Genomic DNA, 8,258 nt, shown 5'->3' on the forward strand with positions numbered 1-8,258 from the left:
TTTTTTTTTTTTTTTTTTTTTTTTTTAAAGATGACCAGTAAGGGGATCTTAACCCTTGATTTGGTGTTGTCAGCACCACGCTCAGCCAGCGAGCGAACCGGCCATCCCTATATGGGATCCGAACCCGGGGCCTTGGTGCTATCAGCACCGCACTCTCCCAAGTGAGCCACCGGGCCGGCCCGGCCCTTTGACAGTCTTAAGGACAACTTCAAGGGTTTTGGTCCAAACTTTCACAAGAGTGAAAGAAAAGGGGCTGAAGAGTTAGCTAAGTTGGTTAGAGTGCAGCCTTGTAACACCAAGATCAAGGGGAAAGGGTTAGGTTCCCTGTACCGGCCAGCTGCCAAAAAATAAAAGAGTGAAAGAAGAATCAAAACAAAGAAAAAAAGGAAAAAAATTGAACAGAAGAAAAAATGAAATACTACAAGAGTGGAATTGATTTTTACTGAGAGAGAGAAGATGGAGCTGCAGATGTGGGGTTAGGTGGGAATCAGGAACTCAGTTTAGGTGTGTGACATTTGATGTTTCAGAGACACAACCTGGTGGAGATGTCAAGAAGGCAGCCAGATAAGCAAATCTGGAGCTGAGGAAAGAGGTCCAGAGACAGGAGATATCGATCTTGGATTCACCAGCATATGGATGGTTTTTGAAGGTATGGTATATAAAGGTATACTTGGATAGGGAGTGTAAATAGAGATAATAACAGGTCTGAGAACTGACCTCAGAGGATTCCCGATGTATAAGGTCAGAGAAATGAGGAGTCAGTTAAGAAGACTGAGAAGAAGCCGGTGATATAGGGAGAGAATGAGAAGTCAGTAGAGACCCAGGAGTGAACAATTGTGTCAAATACTGTAAGTTGAAGCTTGAGATTTGACTGTTGATTTGGCCTTGGAGGCTATTGATGACCTTGACAAAGGCATTTTAGGGGAGTGGTGGAGAAGAAAGCCTGATTGGAAGGGTTCAAGGGAGAATGGGAGGAGAGGATTGGAGACAGTGAGGGCAGGTGGCTTTTTGTTTTTGTTTGTATTTTCTGAAAAGGGACCAGAAATTTGGGGCAGTAGCTGGAGGGGCATGTGAGGTCAAGGAAGGGATTTTGTTTTAAGACGTGAATTTTTTTTTTTTTTTTTTTTAAAGATGACCGGTAAGGGGATCTTAACCCTTGACTTGGTGTTGTCAGCACCATGCTCACCCAGTGAGCGAACTGGCCATCCCTATATGGGATCCGAACCCGTGGCCCTGGTGCTATCAGCACCGCACTCTCCCGAGTGAGCCACAGGCCGGCCCAAGATGGGAATTATTATAGTTTATCAGTTCCTGGTAGGAGTGGTATAAATGATAACTTAGAAGAGGTAACAATTGCTGGAAGAAATGGGTTCCAGCGTACAGGTGGAGGGGTCTGATCTTTGACCTGAACAGGACATTCCATTCATAGTAAAAGGATGAGGACAGTATTCATGCAGGTAGTTCAAAGATGTGGTGATGGGGTAGTGTGTTTACTTTTTTCTCCTATCTTACAGGTGAGTGAGTGTTCCACTCCAGATCATTAGCAGAGACTCACGATAAGGCAGAAGGAATTGGAGGTTTGAGAAGAGAAGTTGAGAAATCACTCCCCAGAATAGTGGGCAGTGAGTGGTCCAGGGGACTTCGCAGTTGCCAGACCAAGGCCCACCCAGTGAGGCTGGTAGGTACAGGTTTAAGTTTTAACCGTTCAGAAAGGTCATGTGTTTCTCTCCAACCTTTCTAGCTGCCTGGCTGTAGTAATGGTATAGACAAAAAGTTGAATTGTTTCATCAGGCAATGTCTGGACTCCACCAATTAAATCAGAATCTCTGTGGCTTGGGCCCAGCCGTGGATACATCCAAAGTGACTGTCATGTGCAGTCAGAGTTGAGAACCATGGATTAAAGCAAGACAGTAAAGAGAAGGAGCACCAAAGAGCCTGAGATCCAGGAAATCGAGCTGTGAAAAATTCAGTGAATATTTAATGACCTAAATGTGAGCTGTAAATTCAGCTGGTATCGTAATTCAGAGAACAGGAGCCGAGGAGGAGGAACTAACACTGACTGAGTACCTGCTATGGGTTAAGAATTGTGCTAAGCACGTTATATGCTTAATCTCGAAACAACCCTTGGAAATAAGAATTTTAAGCTCTACTTTAGTGAATAAGTTGAGATTCAGGAAGGCGGAGTGAGTTGCCCATAGCTCCACAGCTAATAAGTAGTAAAGTCACAGTTTGAATCCAGAACCAATTTACTTTTAAGATTTTGTGAAAGATGGGCTAGCCGGTTAGCTCACTTGGGAGAGCATGGTGATGATAACATAAAGGTCGAGCATTGGGATCCCCAATTAGCCAGTCGCCAAAAAAAAAAAAAAAAAATGTTGAGCCGTGTGTTAAAGGATGAGTAGGGTTTTGATTTTGGAATGTGGCAGGGGTTCCCAGTGGGAGAAAAAAAGCCATGGAGGCAAGAAGGAACATGCTGCATCCAAGAAATATTCAGGGAGAAGGACTCTTCCTGTGGCCAGATGGGTTGAAGTAAACGAAGGAACAAATGATCCAACCAACCAACTAACAAATAAATGAATTGAGAGAGTGTCTGTCCTCAGTGGCCAGACAGCTGCACTGCTGACAATGTACTTGGGGCCCGAGGAAGCTGCACTGCAGAATGCTAAGTGAATGTTCCCTGCATTGTTTGTACAGTTCATTACTTTTAAAAAAGGATAGCTCTTGGGCTCCATTGAGATAAAAGATGGTCTCTGAGTATAAGCTCATTATCATCTGTCACCATGGCTTGGGAGCTTTATGTGTCCACGGAATCTCAGAATCTATATTTCTCCAGCTTTAATCTCAGGGTCGATATCCCAACACAACACTGTTCATAATAAATAGCTAGTATTAAATGATAAAGCAGGCTACTCTGTTTTATTTTATTTGGCTTTCAAGCCAATCAATTTTATAGCTGACTGTCTGAGTGCTGAAAAAAAATTCAGAGACAGCTAAGAATCATGAAAAACTAGAACACACTGACAAAATGAATCTTTATCTCCCCTTCTTCCCCCACAGAATGAGGCCCTAGGTAGATTGTTGATTATTCATCTAATAAGGCAGCTGCTCACAGAAATGGTCCCTTTGATTGGTTTGCAGAGTAACTCTATTTTATGCCCCTTTAGCCAGTGGATACAGCTTCTCATGTGCACCAGTGTGATGTGCTCAGTGATAATAACATTGGTTTGCTTACCTTCTCACAGAAATTTTTTTTTTTACCTTGATAATATGGGAAATCATAATTCCTGAAACGGTAGCACAAAAATTTGAGCATATGGAAAGTCAACTAGCCTCTCTCCTCAAAAGTACTGCTGATTAGAAAGCTGCATCTCCCCTCTCTCTGCTTCGTTATTCCTTTTGGAAATAAATGTGGTTCAAATAAGGTGGAAAGTATCTTGCCTAGTCTTGGGTGGAAAGCATTCACTTTTGAGTTTTTATGTTATAAGAAAAAAGGTACAAATGATCCAATCAAAAAGTATGCAATAAATTCAGCATGAAATGCAACTTCTAAGTATAATTTTTATGCTTGTCTGAGTTTCAATTTCTGCCAAAGAAAGTCTTTTTAATTCCAGTCATTCATTGATGTAGCATGCGCTATTCAATCATTCACTGAGCAAAGCTTTACAGAGTACCTACCATGGGACAGACAGAGTGCTGGGTACTAAGAAAGATACCAAGAGAAATAAAATGGACCGTGAGCTCAAGAATAGCAAATGCTAGTGACTAAGGCTCTACCAGTAGACATTCATGGATCAAGAAAGGGGCTAGATACTCACTGATTGCCCACACTGTCCAAAATGCATGACCAAGCCCCTCACCAGATCTGTAGCTATCAAAAAGTGCCATCTGAATTGCCTATGTATAAACTTGAAGGGTATGGTATAAAATTCATTACTGCTGTGTGATCAACTAAAATTTTCCTAAGAACCAACGACTGCAAGTGTATTTGCATGTGATGTGCACTTTTTGTCTTTTTTAAAGATGACCGGTAAGGGGATCTTAACCCTTGACTTGGTGTTGTCAGCACCACGCTCTCCCAAGTGAGTCATGGGCCAGCCGTGATGTGCACTTCTTATGTAGACTATATAAGTGAGTTACAGACTGCTATGAGTTGATTGAATTGTGTCCCCCAAAATCTATACATTAGAAGTTTAATTCCCATTGTAATGGTTGAGGGTGGGAATTCTATTATGGTAATTAAAAGGTGGGGCCTTGAAGAGGCGATTAGATTGTAGGACCATTCTGTAGTAAATGGATTAATATTAAAATCCATTTGATTATCTTATAGAAGTCTCTAGACAAGAGGAGTTATGGGGTGGCTGGAAGTGCTATGACAGGTGTCACCTGGAATGCTAAGAGTTTCACTGTCATCACATGGAGGACATTCCCACAGAGTTAAACGCAGGCTCTAGCGCCATGAAGGAGACAGCTCCTTGGCTTCCAGGACACATTCTCCTGGTTGCCCCTTCCAAGTCCCTTTTACTAGTTTTTCTCCTCTCCCTGACTTCAAAATGCTGGAGGGCTCCACCACTGGTCCAGTTCTCTTTGCTATCTACCCTCACTTGCTTTGTGATCTCCTCCAGCTATACGACTCTAAATACCACCTATATGCTGGTGACTTCCAAATTTATGCCGACAGCCCAGACCCCTCCCTCTCAAACTCCAAATTTGTATAGAAAATTCCCCTTGGATGTCAATTATACATTCCCTCTGACCCCAAACCTGCTCTACTTACAGCCCTCCCCATCTCAATTGATGGTAACACAATTGTTCAGGTTACTTAGGCCAAAAATCTTAGAGTCCTTCACTTCTCTTTTTCTCATACCCACATCCAAGATGTCAACAAATTGCCTTGCCTCTTTTCAACATTAAAGCAGAATCTGGCCACTCATTGCCACCTCCCATGCTATTTCCTGGTCTGAGCAACCTTCATCTCTTGCTTGGATTCCTACACACCCTCTGACTGGTCTCCCAGCTTCTACTCTTTCCCTCCTACAGTCTATTCTCCAAACTGCAGCCAGAGTGGTCCTTTTAAAATTGACGTCAAGTCACGTTACTCCTCTGCTTTAAGCCTTGCAGTGTCTTCCCATCTTACTAGAGTGATGTCCACGACCTTCACGATCTATCCCTGTCACCTCTCTACCTCTTCTTCTACTCTCTCCCTCACTCACACCACTCGAGTTACATTATCCTCTTGCTTGTCCTTGAACTTGTCAGGGATGCTCCTACCTCAGGGCCTTTGCACTACTGTGCATATTTAATATATACATTTTGATGAGTCTGGACATATGCATACACACATAATACCATCAACACAAAGTACTAAACATATTCGTGATCTCCAAATATTTCCTTGTGTTCTTGTGTGTGTGTGTGGTAAGAACACAACATGACTGGCATTCTTTGGACCTGAGAAGGTTTTTAAATGTTGTTTACTTCTCTAATCATGACAATTGTTATAAAATAAACAAAAGTTTAGAAAAAATTTTTCAAAACACAACATGAGATATGTCCTCAACATATTTTACAGTGCACAATACTGTATTATTTGTTTCTGTTGAATTTGTGTTAACATAATACCAAAGGAAGCAGAAGAACACTCTTCTGAACAACCACTAGGCACACAAATTCCCGTATTCTAATCACTAACACTCTTTGTGTGCTTGTAGTAATTTGGGCACTGTGGGAAGCCCTCTACATGCACCATTTCTTTTAATAAAAGTGTAACCAACTAGTCAGGCAAAGCCATTAAGAAAGACACCAGAATTCAACTGGATACCATTTTAATAACCCTAAGAGTTTGTTATCCTAACAGATTGAAAGAATATGAGAAGAATGTAGAATTCTGTCAAGTTCAATGTCTTTAGAGATAACCAGAAAATATACCTATATATGTTAATCATTGGTAAATATAAAACCTAATCAAGTGAAGTGTGCAGTTTGGGAGAGGGTGTTGGTGCAGACTTCTGTGATAAGATGGAGAAACCTGGTTAAGTAGAACATGAACTCAGAGCCGTGGACTGCAAGACATGCTCATCTGAAGGGCATTGATAGTGCTACTGTAAATGGAATTAACCATGTCCCAGAAGTGCTGCTGCCAATCAGTGTCCCAACCACCACCTCTGGGCATTACCATGACTCACTGGAATGACAGTTAACTCTTCTGTGGGTATAGAGTAAAATGGTGGCCTCTAAAAAGACATGTCCATGTCCAAATCCCTGGAACATGTGCATGTTACCTTATTTGGGAAAAGGATCTTTTGCAGATATGATGAAGTTAAAGATCTTAAAATAAGATCATCCTGAAATACTCTACTGGATCCTAAATCCAATGACAAGTGTCCTTACAGGAGACACACAGAGGAGAAGATGATGTGAGGATGGAGGCAGAGATCAGAGTGATGTGGCCACAAGCCAAGGAAGCCAAGGAATGCCAACAGCCACCAAAAGCTGGAAGAGCCAAGCAAGGATTCTCCTCTAGAGACCCCAGAGGGAGCAGGGTCCTGCTGACACTTTGATTTCAGACTTCTGGCCTCTAGAACTGTGAGAGAATGAATTTCTGTTGTTTTAAGCCACCCAGTTTGTGCTGACTTGTGACAGCAGCCCTAAGACACTGAAATATTGGGTAAGTGTCACTCAACCCCAGGCTGATTTAGATTTAAGTATGGATGTACATAAGGAAATCAACCTGTCGTATATTAATAGTTTGTGTGAGAAAGAAGCACATATTTGGTATCTCATGTGCCTGCAATGTTTAAGACAATTTGGCCTATATGAGAATTAACGGATTTTAAATTCTAAGTTATAGTATGTGAATAATTTAGACTTTTAATTTATAATTTTACTGTTTTTATTCAGTATTGAAATATTTAAAAGAAGTTGATTAACCGTATTGATTTATTGGTGTTCTGTATTATTTGAGTACTAGGAAAGGCTATATTAGCTTAATCAAAACATTGAAGAAATTTTTTAAAACAAATAGAATACATTGATTTACAATTGCAATTTAAAATGCTTGAAGGTGTTAAATTAGCTGAGCTTATAAATAGGATCACATATTATTCAAAGGCCCTTAACACAGTTTTAATAAATATGACAGGCTATATACAATACACAAGGAACAATAAGATTTGATGCAAAACTTAAAAGCTTCAGGAAAAATTAGGTTTCTTAATCTGTAACTTCAATAAATTGAAAATTAATTTTTAAAAGCAACATTAACCTTGGAATAGTTTTTACTGCCCTAAAAACTACTCAAGGGCACCCAAAAGCTCACATTTAATAGAAGCCACATAAAAGAGACTTTCTAATTATTCCATCCTTCAGGAGCATTGCCAGGGGAGGCAGTCAGCAGAAGTGAATCGGTGTCCGGACAGTGTGAAGGTGATCTATGCTGTGGTCAGAACAGCACAAGACCATGAACTTCACTGGCAAGGGCCTTTGTTCCGAGTCAAAGTGTTCCTTGGCAGGTGGAGAAACAACAGCTTCAAAGGCCTCTGGTGACTGAACAGATAACATGAATTCTGTCAAAGCTCGACTTCCGTGCATCCCTGCCTGTCCTCCCCAAGACACTGCACTGAGTGTGATGTTCAAGGAAGCATGTGATTTTCTGCTTCCTTTGTTTAATTTGAGAAACCAACTCTGTCCCCACAGAGAAAACCACAGAATGATTGTTCTGAAGTGGTAACCATATCTAGTTTTAGTATTTTAGTTCCCATTCATTACTGCTTGCATCATTGGTTTTTTTATGTATGGCTGCTGGTCCTAAAATCTCCGTTTGCCTCCAAGTTGGTTGATTGGTCAGACCCTTTTCCTCTTGAGTGTGGCCAGACCTGTTACTTTACTTCAACTAATATAATAGGGCAAAGGTGATGGGATGTCCCATATGGATTACATTACATAGGATGGTGATGCCCATCTTGCTAGGAGATGGGCATCACAGTCCATCCTTTGCTAGCTGTGAAGAAGCAGGCTGCCATATTGTGTGCGAGGAGTGGCAGCATGGCAAAGAAGTGGGGTAGAGACTGAGGCCCTCAGTTTGACAGCCCACAAGGAACTGAATGCATCAACAACTACATGAGCTTGGGAGCGTATTCTTCTCCTGCCAAGCTGAGGAATGAGAGCCCGGCCCCCACTGACACCTTGAATGCAGCTTGCTGATGAGATCCTGAAGCACGGGCCCAGCTGTACATGCCCGGACTCCTGACCCACTGAAATTG

The sequence above is a fragment of the Galeopterus variegatus genome, unplaced genomic scaffold (genome assembly GCF_000696425.1).
Source record: "Galeopterus variegatus unplaced genomic scaffold, G_variegatus-3.0.2 Scaffold3057, whole genome shotgun sequence".
NCBI lineage: Eukaryota > Metazoa > Chordata > Mammalia > Dermoptera > Cynocephalidae > Galeopterus > Galeopterus variegatus.